The 19,152-nt window shown below is 41.1% G+C and overlaps 4 long non-coding RNA genes across 4 annotated transcripts in view; 2 read left to right on the forward strand and 2 right to left on the reverse strand.

Moving 5' to 3' along the window:
• LOC148148553 (uncharacterized) overlaps window positions 1-19,152 on the reverse strand; it is a 144,305-nt gene that overhangs the window by 72,349 nt on the left and 52,804 nt on the right. The window lies entirely within an intron of this gene.
• Window positions 1-19,152, reverse strand: part of LOC148148554 (uncharacterized) — a 45,422-nt gene that overhangs the window by 16,135 nt on the left and 10,135 nt on the right. The window lies entirely within an intron of this gene.
• On the forward strand, window positions 813-9,520 carry LOC122555016 (uncharacterized). Its single transcript, XR_006313133.2, has 3 exons — window positions 813-3,356; window positions 7,024-7,233; window positions 9,224-9,520. It is a non-coding gene; the product is annotated as an uncharacterized LOC122555016 (long non-coding RNA).
• LOC148148555 (uncharacterized) overlaps window positions 18,545-19,152 on the forward strand; it is a 52,577-nt gene continuing 51,969 nt past the window's right edge. The window contains exon 1 of the long non-coding RNA XR_015758760.1: window positions 18,545-18,677. This is a non-coding gene — a long non-coding RNA (uncharacterized LOC148148555). The remainder of the gene's footprint in view (window positions 18,678-19,152) is intronic.

Consider the following 19,152-nt stretch of genomic DNA (forward strand, 5'->3'; position numbering starts at 1 on the left):
ATCGATGGAAAAGCCCCAGAGATAAAAGCTGGAGAAATCTTGGGGAAACAACTGTTTGCCGTTCTGTCCTACTCTCTATTCCTCTACGTGCGAGACTCTAGTGGGCGGTACGGTGGCTAGCACTGCTGCCTCACGGCGCCAGAGACCAGGGTTCAATTCCTGCCTCAGGCGACTGACTGTGTGGAGTTTGCACATTCTCCCCGTGTCTGCGTGGGTTTCCTCCGGGTGCTCCGGTTTCCTTCCACAGTCCAAACATGTGCAGGTTTGGTGAATTGGCCATGCTAAATTGCCCGTAGTGTTAGGTAAGGGGTAAATGTAGGGGAATGGGTCTGGGTGGGTTGCGCTTCGGCAGGTCGGTGAGGACTTGTTGAGCCGAAGGGCCTGTTTCCACGCTGTAAGTAATCTAAAAAAAAAATCTTTCTCTGAAATATCAATCTGAACAGAGGAGCTGAGGTCTTTTCCTTTATTTGTTAACTTCACAAGTTTCCAATTAATTGATTGTGCTCAAACAATTCTGTCACTTCTCTTTCTAAAACAAGGAAGTTGAAGCACTTACTCTTTCCTGTTTTCCAATTCCCCTAGCCTTGAATGTTGGCCTGTAAGGGACAGCAAACCAGATCAGCTGCTCTAGTTTGTTAGATGGTCAAGACTGAAGACTACAGAAGTTGTGAAGTTGTGTCCTCCTTAAGTTGAGTTCAACCTCCCAGAGTATTTGGGGTAATGGGGGCTGGAGGAGGGGTAGTGGGAGGTTAATATTTGGGGCTACCAACTGCTTGGACTAACACAAAATGCTTCCAGGTCATAGCCAACAACCCACAATGCTGAAAACCCTAAATGAACTGACTTGTCATCCAAGAGAGGCCTTGAGGCATGCAGGTTGAGGGTGGAGACTGATCTGACTTGATACCAGCCTATATGTTTCATCTAAGATTGACCAAAGAAACAGGAATCCCAAGTGTGGTCCTGGCCTGCTCTGCCTTAAACAGCAATTGATGCTGATTGTGTTGTTAATTCTAAATCTGAACTTGACAGGTTTACTGTTACGCAAAGATAACCAGGTGTAAGAGACAAACCCATGATTATTAGACTTAAGATGCAAATCTACCACAACCTCACTGAATTGTGGAACATCATCAAGTAGGTAAATAGCCTCTGGCTGTTGCCAAGAGCAATATTCCATGAAGGTGTGTGCACAAAGAGGTTTCCCAGACTTCTTCAGGGAAGGAAGGTCTGGCAGATGATTTCCATGAACACTTAAAATTATTAATTATGTAAAGGAAGACTCTCATTTGTATTTAATGGTCCCTTGACAGACCCATTTTTCCTGTTAGCTCAAATACTGGGTTGAACAATGGCAAAAGACCAAACACAAGAAGTTATTGTTACACTGTATCACACAGGGAATAGCAACTTCAGAAACACAAGTTATAGTGATACCCAGAAGGTTATTTACTTTCTTTTGTATTTTTTAACTTGTGGTTTCGAATTGATTGAATATATTTGTAACTTTCACTCATGCTTGCAGCCTAATTGATGTTGCAAATTGAGTGGCTGAGCTAGCTGATAAGTAGGGGCATGAGCAGAAGAAAAAGATTAAAGAGCAAGAGAGAGAGAAGACGAGTGAGAGTGGGGGATGGCCTACGGGAGAGACAAAGTAGGATTGGATGTGAAAGGAAAAATACATTTAAAAGAGTGAGTGAAACAGGAAATAAAATGCCACTCCATCAGCCACCTTAAACATTCACCCCATCCCTTCCGTCAATAGTGCAGCAGCAATATGTCTTTCTCTCTGAGCAGTGTGTACCACCTCCATTGCATAGCAACGACTTGTTAAAGTTCCATTGACAGCACCTTCCAAATCTCCATCAGCAAGATGGGCAAAGGCAGTAAGTACAATGCAACATTACTGTCTGCACAGTCCTCTCTGGGTGACACGCTATCCTAACTTGGAACTACACTGTTGTTCCTTCACTGTCCCTGGGACAGATTCCTGGCACTCCCTTCCTGGGTGTAACTAATTCATACGGACTACAGTGCTTCAAGAAGGCAACTCATCGCCTCCTTCTCAGGGATATGGGCAATAAGCAGTGAAACCCCATCCTACAAGTCAATAAAGAGAAGTAGAATGAATTGTTAGAAAAGTGGTAGGAGAAACAAACAAATTACATCAAAACAAGATAATAATAAGATATAAGAATAAAGAGGCCATTTTATACAACATGTTCAGGATGAATGACATTCACTTCATTTTTTTTAATGTCTATCTTTATGGACTGAAAAGATGTATATAAAGAACAGTAAATTTGTGTCCCTTGGTTTTTAAGCTCAAAATGTGTCTAACCCCCAATGCAAATAATTTTGGCTTTACTTCCCATGCCTTCAGTAATGCACACTCCTTCTTAACAAGTTTTGCAAATAAGGAGCACTCCAGCACATGGTAAAAACAAGGAATGCTGTGATAAAAACTTCAAGGGAATTCTATACAAAGTGACCATTACGACAGACAAAAAGGTGTAGATCGATGGGTGACACATTGGAGGTATTGGTAAAGTGAAGAACTGACAGGCAGTCTACAAGACCCTCAAGTAGAAAGGATTGGAAGCAGATGGCCAGAGAGGTCAGCTCCTAGAATCTGGATCCAAGAACCATACAGCAGTGCCAGAAGATGCCAAATGGCTTCACTTCGGCAGTCAATGGCAGTGAATGTATCTCACCTGTTATCTCATAGCCACCAGAGCACCAGCCTCCCATGGTGCTCAATCATCCCACTCCAATACTACCCCAGCAGCTATCCCAAACATCCAGGTATTCTACCTCATCCTTACATATGTACTAACACTATCAATCCCACACCCAGCTCCCACTACCTTCATATATCTCCAACTAATCAGTTATAACAAGCACATCACTCAAACACAAGGCAATATGATCACTGACATTCTTCCCTCCCTCTGTATCTTGCAGGACAATGCAGCACACAATAGAAGGCAGCAGAGCAAAACCATGCTTACACCTACAGAGAAGGTGGCTCACTGCATCGTGCTGCTGCGTGCAAAGGTCACTAAGAACATTGAGGGTGTTTGTCTTACACCCTTCTCAACTTCAACCTGCCTAGTGAACATGTTCCTGCTGCTATTACTATGAACCACTTACCTTGCACACCATCCCAATCACACTGTCATTTCCATTTTGATTTCCTGCTTCAGATATGCAAGAACTGCTGGCTACACAAGATCAGGAGAGTGAATGGGCTATAACTGGGCCAGAGGTAAAGGATGGTGCATTTCCCAGTGCTCTGGAGGATGAAGTGAAGACCAAGAACACTTAAATGATGTCTTCAATGGAGTGACATCAAGGTGAGTGCTGAATGGAAAGGAATGTTGAGATGTAGCCAATAGATAAAGTTCAACAAATTGAACTTGGCTGCAATCAGGCTGCCTGGCTTAATGAATAATGTTGTTACAGAGGCCAACCTTGCTGTTTAACACTTTTCAAGAGGTTTTTCATAGGCCTTGTCAAAACTTGTGTTGTCCTAGTTTAGAATTGTAGTGTTAGCTGTGTGATGTTATGATTCAATATGCTTAGTTTTAGGTAGTGAACACACTACCACGGGAGGCATATTTAACAAATTACAACATAGTCTTCAACTGAGATGCCAGGTAAGCCTTTGTCATATCCGTAGAAGTTACAATGTACACATCATCATTAACCATAGCATCACAGGTTAGGAGAGGAATAAAATCAGCAGAAAGAAAGGAAGATTTGTAGGGAAGGAAAGGAGATAATAAAGGAGGTGCAGCATGAAAGAAAGGGGAGAGTGAAATATATAGAGGAGTAGGAATTGACCTAGTGCAGCCAGAGACCGTGACTTTGAGTGACTGCATAAAATAGGTAATAGTAAATCAATAGGCTCCTTTATATTTCTCCTGCTTTTTTCATTGCAATCATGGAAGTAGAAATTAGGAGAATCATATAAAATCAAACTTAGCACCAGGGAGATCTATGCTGCCCTGTTAAACCCATTTTGTTTGAAGTAGAAATGCCATCTGGAACAATGGCATTGTTCAAGTCATGTGAGTTCAAGCAAGGTGGCTTGCTCAAGTCATGTGATTTCTACCTGTGAGGCACTGACTGGGAGCTGCTGGCTTGGAACAATTTCAATAAAGTCACAATACAGACTGTTCAGGATGAGCTTATAACATGGTATCAGACGCCAGCTGAGAGACTTGAGTCTTGAAAAGCTGTAAAGGAAGCTGAGCTACTTGCAGAGATGTACAGCAATGTTTAGAACTGCAAAAGTTGCTACAAGCAGCTGAAAGAAATGGAAAAGAAACATATCAGGCTAGAACTGAAAATTGGACAAGGTACAATGGCTGGAACCTTTCCTCTACCAACTCTGTCAGAACGATATGAAACAGAATTTCTTCCCACTTGCTCACAAAGACAAGATGACATAACGGTGGCAGATCTGCTCAGCAAGCCAGAGCAACCAAGTATAAATGTACTCTTCTCACTATTGGGAAGAGATGATTTTATTGTATACTCCAACTGAGAAACAGAAACAACAGACTGCGGAAATTTGGGAAACATTGAAGGCATACTTTTAACCACTAGGAAATGTAACTTAGGAACAATATGGATTCAATACGGGGGCCCAAGGCAAAAAAGAGACCATTGATCAGTACATGGTTTCATTCACTGAACTCACAGAATCCTAACATTAATAGTTGAGCTAATTAAAGAAAGGATCGAATTAGGCATGAGAACCCACAGGACGAGAGTGTCTGCTGAGGGAGGGAGCAATTTCTCAGGAAAGCGATTGACCTGTCCAGACGTGCTGAGGTTGTAAATCAGCAGCTAGAGAATACACGTGGCAAACCAAGCCAGGCCTTGCATCATTCTGATAGAGAACACAGGCCAAAGGGCAGAATGGTCACAGTCAAAAGAGAGGATGCAACTACTGCAGAGGGCATCATGCAAAGGAGAAGAAAGTGTGTCCAGCAGAGGGAAAGCAGTACCCTTGCTGCAAAAGCCTGAATCACTTTGGACACAAGTGTTTGGCTAAAGGAGGCACGACACAGATTCAAGTAGCCACGGGAGAGAATTGAGCTGAATATTCTGATGAATCACACTGCACCATGAACTGTTCATTAGTTCAGTTTAGTTAATAAGTGATATGTGGTTTGTTACTGTTGGAGTGATGATGTCATAAGGACAATATCAGGTTAACATACATGTCAGATAAGCAACAGTGCATAATGCAATATCATGCCTTCACAGATCTGTGTGAAGTGGCTCAACATGCCAATCCATAAATGAAGTCTTCAAAAGTAAGGACTTCACCTGACAAAGGGGCAACTCTCCGAAAGCTTGTTGTTTCAAATAAACCTGTTGGACTCTAACCTGGTGTCGTCTGACTTCTAACCTTGTTCACCCCAGAGCTACATCATGTGCCAAGAGACTTTGAGCCCAAAGCAATACATGAACAAAACATCTGGAAGTGTAAATGACAAACAGAAAGAAAAAAAAACTACACATCTCAGAAGTGTAGGTTTGCTCGCTGAGCTGTAGGTTTGATATCCAGACGCTTCATTACCTGGCTAGATAACATCATCAGTGGCGACCTCCAAGTGAAGCAAAGCTGTTGTCTCCTGCTTTCTATTTATATGTTTGTCCTGGATGGGGTTCCTGGGGTTTGTGGTGATGTCATTTCCTGTTCATTTTCTGAGGGGTTGATAAATGGTATCTAGATCTGTGTTTGCTTATGGCGTTGTGGTTGGAGTGCCAGGCCTCTAGGAGTTCTCTGGCATGTCTTTGCTTAGCCTGTCCCAGGATAGATGTGTTGTCCCAGTCGAAATGGTGTTTTTTTTCATCCATGTGTAGGGCTACGAGGGAGAGAGGGTCGTGTCTTTTTGTGGCTAGCTGGTGTTCGTGTATCCTGGTGGCTAACTTTCTTCCTGTTTGTCCTACGTAGTGTTTATGGCAGTCCCTGCATGGGATTTTGTAGACGACGTTGGTTTTGTCCACGGGTTGGACTGGGTCTTTTAAGTTTGTTAGTTTTTGTTTGAGAGTGTTGGTGGGTTTGTGTGCTACTAGGATTCCGAGGGGACTTAGTAGTCTGGCTGTCATTCCTGAAACTTCTTTGATGTATGGTAAGGTGGTTAGGGTTTCTGGCTGTGTTTGGTCTGCTTGTCGTGGTTTGTTCTTGAGGAATCTGTGGACTGTATTTTTTGAGTATCCGTTCTTCTTGAATACGTTGTACAGGTGGTTCTCCTCTGTTTTCCGAAGTTCGGCTGTGCTGCAGTGTGAGGTGGCTCGTTGGAATAGTGTTCTGATACAGCTTTGTTTGTGTGTGTTGGGATGGTTGCTGGTGTAGTTAAGTATTTGGTCAGTGTTTGTTGATTTTCTGTATACACAGGTAACCACCTTACCATACATCAAAGACGATTCAGAAATGACAGCCAGGTAATGAAACGTCTGGATATCAAACCTACAGCTCAGCGAGCAAACCTACACCCTAAACCTCAACCTGAGCTACAAACCTTCACAAACCTTGCACTACACATCTCAGCTGGAGAAGGTCTAATACAGGGGTGGGGAACCTGTGGCCTTGAGGTCGCATGCAGCCTTCTAGGCCGTGGTGTGTGGCCTTTTGAATTAATACAAATTTTGCAGAATGATCTTTTATTTTTTATTAATATGTTTTTTTCATTCTTTTTTATTTATCTTGAAGTGAATGTATTTAAAATACCAGAGAATAAAAGAAAACTCAATGAAATAATCCTCACAGACTGACCGCCGCAATTAAAAAATGTGAATTTTGAAGAATATGTAATTGAAGTTTCTTGGATGCTGCCTTATTAGATTACAACTAACATAATGCTGCCTTCCAACATGAAAAGGTTCCCCACGTCTGGTCTAAATTGTAATCCTCAATGTGCTATAAAAGATTTACAAGATTTTCCAATTCACTAAACTACTGATCACAGAAGAGTACAACAATGTTACAATGTCTTCCAGCAGAATATCATTTTGAAGTCAAGGGAGAGTGCAAGAACGTTTCAACATCTGTCAAGAACCATTCAAGGTCAGTCTGAAACACAACATAGAAGAGTTGGAAAAGAAGAAAGTAATCAAGAAAGTGACAACTTTGAGCGAATGGATGAGCAACGTGATACAGGGCTGCACTGCTGCCTCACAGCACTAGAGACCTGGGTTCAACTCCAACCTTGGGTAACTGTCTATATGTTTGCATGTTCTCCCTGTGTCTGTGTGAGTTCCCTCTGGGTGCTCCGGGTTCCTCGCACAATCCAAAGATGTGTAGGTTAGGTGGATTGGCCATGCTAAGTACAGGATTACAGAGATCGGGTGGGGGTTAGGTCTGGGTGGGATTGGAGGTTGGTGCAGACTTGATGGGCCAATGGCCTCTATCAGCACTGTAGGGATTGTATGATACAAACATCCTGTAATGAAATATATTTTTTAATACAACTAACTTTTTGTTTACAGTTGGCTTTTGAATGTTGGTCCTTTTTTTGTGAAGGGGTTTAATTGGTCAGTCTTTTCAGAACCATGATATTAAACCAGTATGTGTCAGAGAGCAGATGATTGAAAGCCTTCTGGAAGGTTAATGAAAGTTTCTTTATACTGTGAGGGTTTACAACAGCCGGGAAAATGCATTGTAATACATTAGCTTGCTTCTGGGCTTAGGATAATTCAGGATTGATTTTAGATGAGAAAACCAAGGGATAAGAAATCTTTTATTGAGTTCAAAGAATCTGACTAGGGTCAGAAGCAAGTATTGTTTCTTCCAAGAAAGGAAATAGTTCAGAGCAGTTAAGGTAATAAGTTATCTCCATGTAAGGTTTGTAGCTTTTGAAAATATCACATCCAGGAATAGTTATTTAGAATGTTGCAGTTTATTAAAGTACTGAGGAAGTTTAAGCTCTCAGTGGTGTGAGTGGGGAAGCAAAGACAATTCACATCTCGGAGAACATATTGGAAAGAAGCAGTTAAATTAACCTTCAAATTTGACAGGGAAGGTAAATTTCTCTGGATTTAGTTAACTGTAAAGTGACTGTGCATGGGAATAGATGGGGTTTTGTTTTGCTGGGTATTTGAAATCTTTTAAACTGTTATTTCTTAGATAGTTTGTTTTCTTTTATTTTATTTATTTTTCTTCTGTAATTTACTTCTGTTATGTTATAAAAGACTAATCTGCAGCCTTATATGTTTATGTGTCAGTGGAAGTCTGCCATATTATTTTTTTAAAATCTATTAAGACTGATTTCATTCTGAGATCTGTTTTGTACATAGTAACATCAGCTGGAATCATAAAAGTGCAAACATTGAAACAAGGAGCAGGAGTAGGCTATTTGGCAAGTTTCCTCTGCCATTTAATATGATTGCTGATCTGATTGTAACCTCAAATCCACATTCTTACCAAAACTTAACTTGGAAAGGTGAACGGATGCATCGACTCAAAGGATCTACTTAGAACTCTAAAGAGATCTCACTACGCCAGGCCAATCATCAAAGGACTTTGGTCACAAATTGCAAATCTCTGCTGTCCGAGTTGTGAAGGTTGGTTGCTAGCGAGTGAAACTAGATGAAAAGATCAGCCTTCTAATTATGTGCAGGATGCTGTTTTCAGGGGATCCAGGTGCTGTTTGGCACTTCAACATCTCCAGAGAAGTATCAGTGCAAACAACATGACACAGCTAGTGATCATCCTGGAGTAGTTGCTATTGAGATGGGATGGTTTATGGATGTGGAGACACAATAGAAAATGGAATATTCCATGGTGAAGGAACATCAATGACAATGTGTACACGGTTTAGTATCAGTCATACTGAGATTTTTGGAGAGTCTGTTGCCATGTAGACTAATGAGAGCTTTCTCTTTTTGTATTTCACTGAATCTGTCTCATAAACTACATAGAGTCAAGAGTGTGGTGCTGGAAAAGCAGAGCAGGTCAGACAGCATCCGAGGAGCAGGAAAATTGATGTTTTGGGCAGAAGCCCTTCACCAAGAATGAGGCTGGGAGCCTTGGGGGGGGGGGGGGGGGGGGTGGAGAGATTTTCCTGCTCCTCGGATACTGCCTGACCTGCTATGCCTTTCCGGCACCACACTCTTGACTCTAATCTCCAACATCTGCAGTACCCACGTTTGCCTCATAAACGATCTATCCAGCCCTCATGGCCTTCATCTCATCCAATTCTAGCCCAATCTTGCCGCAAGGTGTTCCGGGAAGAACTTGCTACACAATGGATATCCACGGAAAAACCAGCAATCTGATTGCCCGTGTCATATTTAACAGGCGGCTGTGTACTTGGATAGGAACTGGCATTCCTAAGCTGCACTGATCAGTCAATACCTTTCCAGAAAATGCCAGAGTAAGGGAAAATTGTACCATGATTCTCCAACAGAGAGCTGAGGTCCTAGTTCAGGGGCTACTGCAGAGGACCACTAACTCAGAACATCATGCAAAACTGTATAACTGTACTTACAATAAAATCATAAATGCTTACAGATTCTGAACTAGATGGTGTAGTGTCTTCCACACTATAGCAATGTGAATGATTCTACGTATACACATTTATTTAAATTTTAACTAAGTTTCATCTAGTCAAGTCTTAACAGGAAAATTATTCATTAACAACACACAGCTTCAAGTTAATTGCTAATCTTTATTGACTTCAGTTTTTTCATTGGCTAGTTGGCAGAAACTAGTCTTATCACATTCCCAACAAAACATCCCAAATGTAAATGGATGAATTCCCTCACTCCTTGTTCCCCATCCCTCCCATAATTGCACTGATGTTTCAAGTTAGTCTCTTTCTGGCTCGTTGGTTTCAAATTTATTCAATATCGACATTTCAGCTTTGCAATAAAGACTGAAGTTTTGAAAGGTATTCATGTGCGGGCAGAGTCATTGTAACATATAGACTTTAGATAGTGCCTGCTGCATGTAACTTCTGTTGGGTTTTTGCAAATCCAAAGGCTCACATTAACAAACCGTGTTCACTCCCACACAGGCAGATTGCATCTCCTCTTTCCAAACTGTAACTCTTAAGCCCAATTTTATTTTTCTTTAACTCGCCTGGAAACTCCTGCATGGACTTAATCTTATTTAGAAACAATATGTCAAGTTTGTGTTTGTTATAAAACACTTAGTTGATGCAATTTGTAACATATTTTCTGCAACAAGCATTTTTAGTTTTTGAAGCTGAAAGAGTTACTAACCTGATCAAAGCTGATTTCACTGAGACATTGGAAATGTTTTGGCTTAGGAGAAATAACATTCCTTCAATTCAATTGGTCTCATATATTTCATATGAAATAGAGGTGAGTCAATGATATGTAGACTGCTTCTCAATTCTTTAGAACCCAAGCACTCAGTTATAAAGGTGAACATGTTGAATTTCCCTTTTTAACAGATGGGATGATGGTTATTATTTTTCTTATTGGATTTTGTTTTGTTATTTTTCTCCTCTTTTCCGACACTCTTCAGCAGCTAATGCCTGTGCAGTTAAGGCACTGATTTCATTGTTTCAGATCAATAAACAGATTGGGATTCAAAGGACTTTGGGCATTGTGCACTTTTCAGATGCCAATATTTTGGCTTCAGGTCTGTTTATCTGCTTCATTGCATTGAGTCAGACAAAACCTTACCACTGAGCTGTTATAAAAGTTGCATTCCTGCTACCTTGACTGCTAAATGGTATTGCAGCTGTTAGAACAGATACCTTTTCTATAAGTGGCAAATTGTACATGTGAATCTTTGTACAGATCTGAAACAGAACTTAAAGAATTACATGTTAGAGAAGTGAGATATACCACAGGCAACTTCTAGATTTGTAGATTTTCTTTCATCCAAAGAATGTTATTTAGATACTTTCATTTTTAATTTTGATGCAAAAACTCACTTGGAGGGTTTAAACCTCATTTGTATTTCATGCTAAAATTGACAGATCATTCCAAGCAGGTTGAAATATTTCATTATTTTTCAGGCTTTGCACAACACAACTAGTTAATGATCAGCTAACAGATTTATTTAACAGTAGATCAAGCTTTTTCTTGTCAGATGTCTTCACTGATAATTTTTAAGGATGCGTTACACTGACTGTTTTCATTGCTCTCCCCTGTCAACACTGTCCATTGAAGAGCAGCTTACTGCTGATTTATTGATGTGGAGGGATAAGGCTCTTTTTGGGGGGCTGGGAGTCAGGGATGGGAAGAGAGTGAGGAGTAGTGGAAAAGGGGTGCTGGGTTAACTTGGACTCACGCTATACCGCATGAGATTTTTATTTCACCCCAATAATGCCTTCATACCAGGAAAATCAAGAATCCTAGAAAGAGTCGATACTTTCACAGTGGGCTGAATAACCTCAATTTTTCCCACAATTGGAACTCTGAGGTATTTTTCAAATGGTCAGAGCTCAAGTGATTGACTTAAATTTTCATGAAAATGTGAATTTAGGCTTCCTACACATGCACACCAATTGCCATTGAGAATGGAGATTATTGACAAATTAATCCATGCCGGGAGAACTTACTTCTGTAATGACTGAGTTTTAATTTAGACTTACTGCTTCCATGTAACTATCTTTCATTCACTGCATTTCACTTCAGAAAACACCTTGCTATTATAGGAAGATGGTGCAGTAGTTTGCTATACTTGCCAGCACCATTTTAAAGTTGTCTCTGTGGGTTTTTCCTGTAGTTAAGTTTTTAAACAGTTGCTATTTGCTGGGTAAATGGACTTTGTTTGCTGCAAAATAGATATTTTCATGCAAGTACTTCCATCAGCTGTACTCAGCTATTAATAGCCATTCTGCTAGTTTCCAGTGGGCTACATGGCTGACATTTTAGGGTGCAGAGCAAGAACTGCAAATGGTTGCACTCCAGTGTAAAAGCAACTAATTGCTCACAATAATCAGTGAACTTTGTAGTAAGGACACAAGAATTAAGTGCAGAGGTAAGCCAGTGGTCCCATTGAGCCTGTGCTGTCATTTGATAAGAACATGGCTGATTTGATTCTAGCCTCAACCCACTTTCCTGTTGCCCTCCCCCCATTATTGCTCAAAAGTCTGTCTAACTCAGCCGTGAATATAATAAATGACCCAGCCTCCACTACTTTGTCCAGAAGGGCTGATCCTGGGCCCAGTTAAGGAACTGAATAATAAAAATATACCTGCTTCAGTGTAGTTTTGGGTATTTTTGATCACGTCAACTTACAAGAGGTTTCATCTAAGTTTCATCTCGTCAAGTCTTAACAGCAAAATTACTCATTTAACAACACAGCTTCAAGTTGACTGCCAATTTTTATTGACCTCTCTTTCTGGCTTGTTGGCTTCAATATTGCTCAATATTGATATTTCAGCATTGCAAGTAAAGACTGAAATTTCAAAAGGCATTCATGTACAGATAAAGACATTGTAAAGTGTAGACATTAGGTAACGCCTGCTGCAGGTAACTTCTGTTGGGTTATTGTGAATCCAGTGGCTCACATTAACTATCCATGTTCACTCCCACACTTGCAGAATGCACTAGCCATTTTTGACTCATGTAGATAATGTAGATAATTTCCAACACTACCTTCAATTGACTTTTTTTTCCAAAAAACAGATAAAGAAACAATAATGCAAAAAATGTATACTTAAATTAAAAACATTTTTTAATAACCTCTGCTCCCCTAGACTTCTGCAACTCCACTCAAGCACTGTGTATGAGTTATGTTAGTGAATGTTAGTGAGTTGTGCTACTAATGAGAATCTTTAAATCTACTCTCCTGATAGCCTGCACAAATTCACTTTCCAGTGAGATTCTTGGACAATGATCAGGAGTGGGAGCCCCATTTGATTTTTCTTTTGCTTTATATTGTAGTTCAAGGAATGCTAAAACCACTTGCAGTACAAACTCTTAGCTAAGACCAAATGACTCAAGTATGACCGCAACAGTGTAATGCAGAACCGTACTGCTACACAGTAATCGTTGGACCCCAACTTTGAGAACTACTTAAGCCAACAGAGAGAACAGTTCATATTTGCTTGCAACCTAAGGGCATCCTTTCCTCATCAGTGCAAAGCTCTTCACTTTGTAGCCTGGTTCACAGAACTCAAGAGCAGAAACAAACAGCATCATGAACAAAGCTGAAAGTGAACCTTTAAAAATAAACTGAATTTTGAAACCGTCCGATTGCCACCAAAAGGAAGTGGACAAATAGAGAAGCAAAACTGAAGAAGTAAGAAGATAGAAGTTTATAAATGAGGAAGCAAGGCCTTTTATATCTACCAACACAATTCAACTAAACAGAAAATTCAATTCATAATAAATGTTTGAACATGTACTTATGCTAAACTTTGTTATTAATTGCACCTAAAGTATAAAATTCATTCTCATTATCGACCAGCCTGGATTTGGATCTGTTTTGGTAAATTCTTTAATCCTTAACAAACAAATTATATGAGCTATGTCATGTTTTGTAAGTAAAGTTAAAGATTCTTTTTCTCACTAAATTGTTAAACTCTTCTGATTTTAGATAAATAACATTTTCTTTAATTTTACACATTTGTCACCAGGTCAAAAGTATCTCAGGAGTTAACACTGCCTTCTGACAGGAAACCCCTGACTTCTTCTTTCGTACCTTAGTGGAGAAGTAGGAACTATCTATTAGAGCTCCGTCTTTGTTTTGTAGTGTTTAAAGCTGAGTCTAATAAATATCCAAGGAGGGCTGAAGTACCAAGGTATTTTCGAACCAATCTCTTCAAATATCTTAATGACACACCTCTGGAGCATGTAGGACTTGAATCTGTGTCTTCTGGTTCAGAGGTATGGACACTATCACTGTACCATAAGAGCCCTATCCTGAACTACCATACAGGTTCTCTGCAAACTTCTTTCATCTGTTAACATGCTATGCAATCTTCACAGTGAGATGAGTTTAAGACATTTTTAGTGCAAAACAACTCAACAAGTATTTTTACATTGCAGGTTCAAATGCAGAGTGCCACTAAAGGCAAAGATTATTATTAGATCTTTTGCTCTGGTCAGGTGTGGAGGCAATGCACTTCTTAAAGTCTGAAGTAGTTAGATGTAGATTGATAAAACTAAGGCTTAAGAACTCTTGGATGCATGTGGGAAAAGTGAATGGGATTGCTGCTGCTGCAGCTACTTGTAACTACTCCCTCCTGGTAATCTGCTGTTGTGCTATGCCACCCTCGTCTGTCTTGCACCATTGTTATCATGCACTCACTATCACCACTCTGCAACACTTGCCATCCAAATACTAGGTTGACTGCTCTTACTGCTGCCCTCCACTTTGCCAAGTACAAAAACAGTAATGTGCCTTGCTTTCTCTCCAACCAGGACTCCGTTGGTGATGAAGACATTGGTGTACAGAGATTTCTGGAACTGAATAAAAGGAATCCCAGTGTACAGTGGCTGATCTCTTTCTATTTTCTAATAGTTAACCAATTGCATTGATCAATCAATGGTGCCCTGTCAAACTTGATTCAAGTTTTGGATTGCCTAGTGGACTATAAACTTTCATTATGAGATGTGTCAGTTTTTTTTACTGTCACCCCCAAAGAGATGTAGCATAATTTCCAGAACACTCCACCATGGTGTTTTCTTTTCTGAAACAGTATTAGACTTCATTTTATATGTAAATTGTGCATCAGTCATATGGGGAATCCCAAGGATTTCTATTTCCCTGAGTGGAATGTACCAAGAATAGAACAGAAAACTTCTTAGTAGGGGCAGGAAGTTTGTTTCTTCAAAACATATTGGAGAAATGTCTGAATATACTCGGCCAGGATTTCTGATTTTGAAGTTAACTTATGATGGTGAGCATCTTAGAAGACAGCATATCCCTCATGATCCCTGGTGAGATTTCTTGAGCAATCATCCGCTTTTAACTCATTATGAACCCAAGCAGGTCACACGGTGACTTAAATGGTGAATGATTTGTGACTGGTGCGCAGAAGGTCTTGCTTCACTGGGTAGAAGGTTCTGGTGCCCTACTTAAAGGCCACACGGCAACCCATCACTTACTGCAAAACAGGAACATCACAGCAGATAGTGGTAGTCGCTCCCCATTTGTAAGAAATGCTGACCTTCTCCTGAGATACCATTGACTGTATCTCTGCCTCAATGATGTGTTTTAGAGTCATAGAGATGTACAGCACAGAAATAGACCCTTCGGCTCAACTTGTCCATGCCGACCAGATATCCAAAAGCAATCTAGTTCCTATTTAGAGATGCTGGTATTGGACTGGGGTGTACAAAGTTAAAAATCATGCAACACCAGGTTATAGTCCAACAAGTTTAATTGGAAGCACTAACTTTCGGAGCGCCGCTCCTTCATCAGGTGATAGTGGAGGACACAATTGTAAGACACAGAATTTATAGCAAAAGTTTACAGTGTGATGTAACTGAAATTATACATTGAAAAATACCTTGATTGTTTGTTAAGTCTCTAATCTGTTAGAATGCCCATGTTAGTTTCACTTCTTTCATATGTAATGACAAGACTTTTTGTTAGAAGTTACATTTTCAGGTTAACTTTAACAATTGTTGTCAGTCCAGATAATGTGTTGAAGGTGTTAGCCCCCTGTGGGCTGCTGTCTGTGCCATAATGTTTAGACAGATTATAATCTAAAAAATGAATTAACAGAATCTTACATGGATTTGTGCAGTTTTTGAGCAAAGTACAATGGAACTCTGCAAGTACAAATTCACCCCACAAATGTATATGTGTATATGTGTATATGTGCATGTGTGCGTGTGTGCGTGTGTGCGTGTGTATGTGTGTGTGGGGTGGTGGTGAGGTTTGGGGGTTGTGAGTATCTGTGAGAGAGAGTGTATGTGTGTGTGAGTGTAATGGGGGTCTAAGTCTGTGAGAAGGTGCATGTGTGAGTGTGGGAGTGTGTGTGTCTGTAGGAGTGTGTGTGAGTGTCTGTGTGTTTATCTGTGCATAGGTATGTCTGTGTGTATGTGTGTGTATATAGAAATGTGTGTGCGTGTGTGGGTGTGTGTGTGTGTGCAATGGGGTCACCTGTATTGTGACATGAACCCAAGGTCCCGGTTGAGACCCTCCCTATGAGTACCGAATATAGCTATCAGCCTCTGCACGGCCACTTTTTGCTGCTGCCTTTCCCGAAGTCCGCCTTGGAGGATGGTCACCCAAAGGTCCACCGTTGAATGTCCTGCACTGCTGGAGTGTTCCCCAACTGAGAGGGAACACCCCTGTCTGTTGATTGTTGTGCAGTGCCCATTCATCCATTGCCATAGCCTCTGCTCAGTTTCATCAATGTACTATGCCTCAGTCTATCTCATACATTGCAGGCAAGGATGCCCTGAGGCATGGTACATTGGGGAAACCGAGCAGAGGCTACGGCAACGGATGAATGGACACCGCAGAGAAATCAACAGACAGGAGTATTCCCTCCCAGTTGGAGAACACTTCAACGGTCCAGGACACTCGACCTCAGATGTTCGGGTGACCATCCTCCAAGACAGACTTCAGGACAGGCAGCAGCGAAAAAGTGGCCGAGCAGAGGCTGATAGCTAAGTTCGGTACCCATAGGGAGGGCCTCAACTGGGACCTTGGGTTCATGTCACAATACAGGTGACTACCATTGCACTTATACACACACAGACACTCCTAGACACACACACACACAGACACACACACACAGACACTCCTACACACACACACACACGCACTCCTACACTTACACACACATTCCTATACACATACATACAGATACTTTTATACACAGACACACACACAGACACTCATACACACTCGTACACTCCCACACACACACATGCACCCTCTCACAGACTTAGACCTCTTTACACTCACACACATACATATACATGCTCTCTCACACTCACAACTATGAACATGCACTCACCTGTACTCCCTCTTGTAACCCAGTGAATCGTGGACCTAGCATTTGAGCTGAGCAGACGACACTGCTGAGATAGTGTTCAGGGCCAGGTACTTTGTCCCACCAGTTCAAAGGTAGGATTATTGTGCCTGGGACAGCCAGGTAGCATGGCCTGTACTGGCAATTCATGAAAGTCATGCAGAGAGCTGACTGACATCTATAAAAGTGCAGGAACCAAAGGTCATTTCCCTGCCTGGAGTTTCCACGGCAGACTCGTCATTCTTAGTGCATTAGGTGGGCAAAGCACATTTGGAGATTACTTTACTATTCCCTTGGGGCAGGGAGGGTGGGTTGGGATAATGGATAAATTTGTACAAGTCATGGTAATGGAAGCTCACTCACTGAAAATGGCTAGCCATTGTGACAGCACAGTTTAGGTTGCTAACATTCTGCAAGACTGTATGGAGAGAGAGAGAGAGAGAGAGAGAGAGAAAGAGAGAGAAAGAGAGCAAGAGGACAGAATGGGACTAATGACACCAGATAGGATGACATAGAACCAGGGTTCAGTGTTCCTTGATCAGTCCTCTCTTAAATACAGGGCTGGCCCACAATGTCACAACTCTCTGTTTGTGGGAGGATGGGTGTGTGCAGTTGACATCTCTCAATGAGGCTCCCTGCCTCAAAATTATCCCATCACAAACCAAACTTTGCTTTTACTCCAAACAATAGTGCAAAATGAAATCCTTCTCAGTCAAGGAGGTGCATTGAATAATGGACATGTTGGCCTCCTAGTAGCTGGAATAGTAACAGAAACAGTGTGGCTCAGTTCCCCCCTCGAGGCGAGAGGCTTTGAGGCTTTAATGAAAATCTCTGGCACATTGCAGAGATGTTGTCATGTTGGTATCTCTGAGAACCTTCCTGACCATCTCAGCTTTCTTAGCGTCAGATACCTCAGATACCTCCTGAGGGGAGACCTGCCACTTCTCTATCTCGTCCGTTTGTCAAGTCAAGTTGTAGGGATTGCTGCAAACAATTGACGCAAGATACTCTGTCTTGGATACACTGCATTTCAAATTCCAGCCCAGGTATTTGAATCTCATTGTCAGGGAGTCCTATGCTCTGTGCCCTACAATGGCCTTTATGAAAGCTTGCACAGAGTTGTACCTCTCCTTGGTACCAGCCTGTGTATTTTGAGCCAGCATTTGAAGGTGTGGCTCTTGTCATGGGACAAACATTTCTGTATGTTCAGGGAGCTGAAAGACACAGGCACCCATAAACATTCCAGAAAGCAAGCATCATGTGTAGACTTACAGTTTCGGATTGCTATCATCACATTTTCATGGAGCGGAAATCTGCAGTACCTTTGGCATCATGATTTTTAAATGTCAAAAACATGATAGGTGAAAAATGTCTTTGGAACTGACAATTAAAACAGTGTTTACTTGGTATTTTAGTTTATGGGAGCGTCCTCAGAATATCTTTACAGGCAATCAATGAATCATCACACTCCACATTATTCCAAGGTGATAGCCAATGTTATCATGGTTACAAGCAGCAGTAAAACTCCAAGCTGTGATCTGTAATAATTGAACTCCTTAGGTATACTGAAATACATTAAAAGCTTTGTGCGTGACCCTTTTGGCTTAAGGATTGTTTTCTTCAAGGAAGGAATAAATAACATCATGCTATATTTCATCACATATTGTCCTGTACTAAGGAAAGATACACTCTGCACTGATCACAGACAACATGAGTCAGATGCAGTATCAAGCTTTGGTAAGGGGATTTTCTGTATTCTTACTTCAGGGCAGGCTGTCTATGGCGAAACCTAAAAGTACAAACGTGGCTTTGTTTCACATGGCACTTTCATTTTGCCTGTAGCTGACTGCATTGAACTAAATGTGCCTCTCTGCTACAGATTCTCCAGCACTGCACAGGAGAAAGTACATGTACTTTAATTTATTGGTGCTTGAAAGGATTTGCATTGTTAAACAGATATTTCCCATGCCTTATCATATAAGGTTCAATTGAGGACTCTTGACCATGCTGCCTTTGCTACATCTTTCTCTTGTGAAAGCATGGAAAATAATGTTGCATATGTTCTGACAGATAGGCTAACATAGGAGTAGAAAGTTCCCCAAGGAGTCAGTGTTTGGACTCCTATTCTACCTGATATACATGAATGACCTAGACCTTTTGTGCCCTGAACACTGATCTAAACTTTGTGGGCCTTACAAGCTTGGAAGCATTG

The sequence above is a fragment of the Chiloscyllium plagiosum genome, unplaced genomic scaffold (genome assembly GCF_037043375.1).
Source record: "Chiloscyllium plagiosum isolate Xiang-an unplaced genomic scaffold, Cpla_swu_hap1 HiC_scaffold_12, whole genome shotgun sequence".
Taxonomy (NCBI): Eukaryota; Metazoa; Chordata; class Chondrichthyes; order Orectolobiformes; family Hemiscylliidae; genus Chiloscyllium; species Chiloscyllium plagiosum.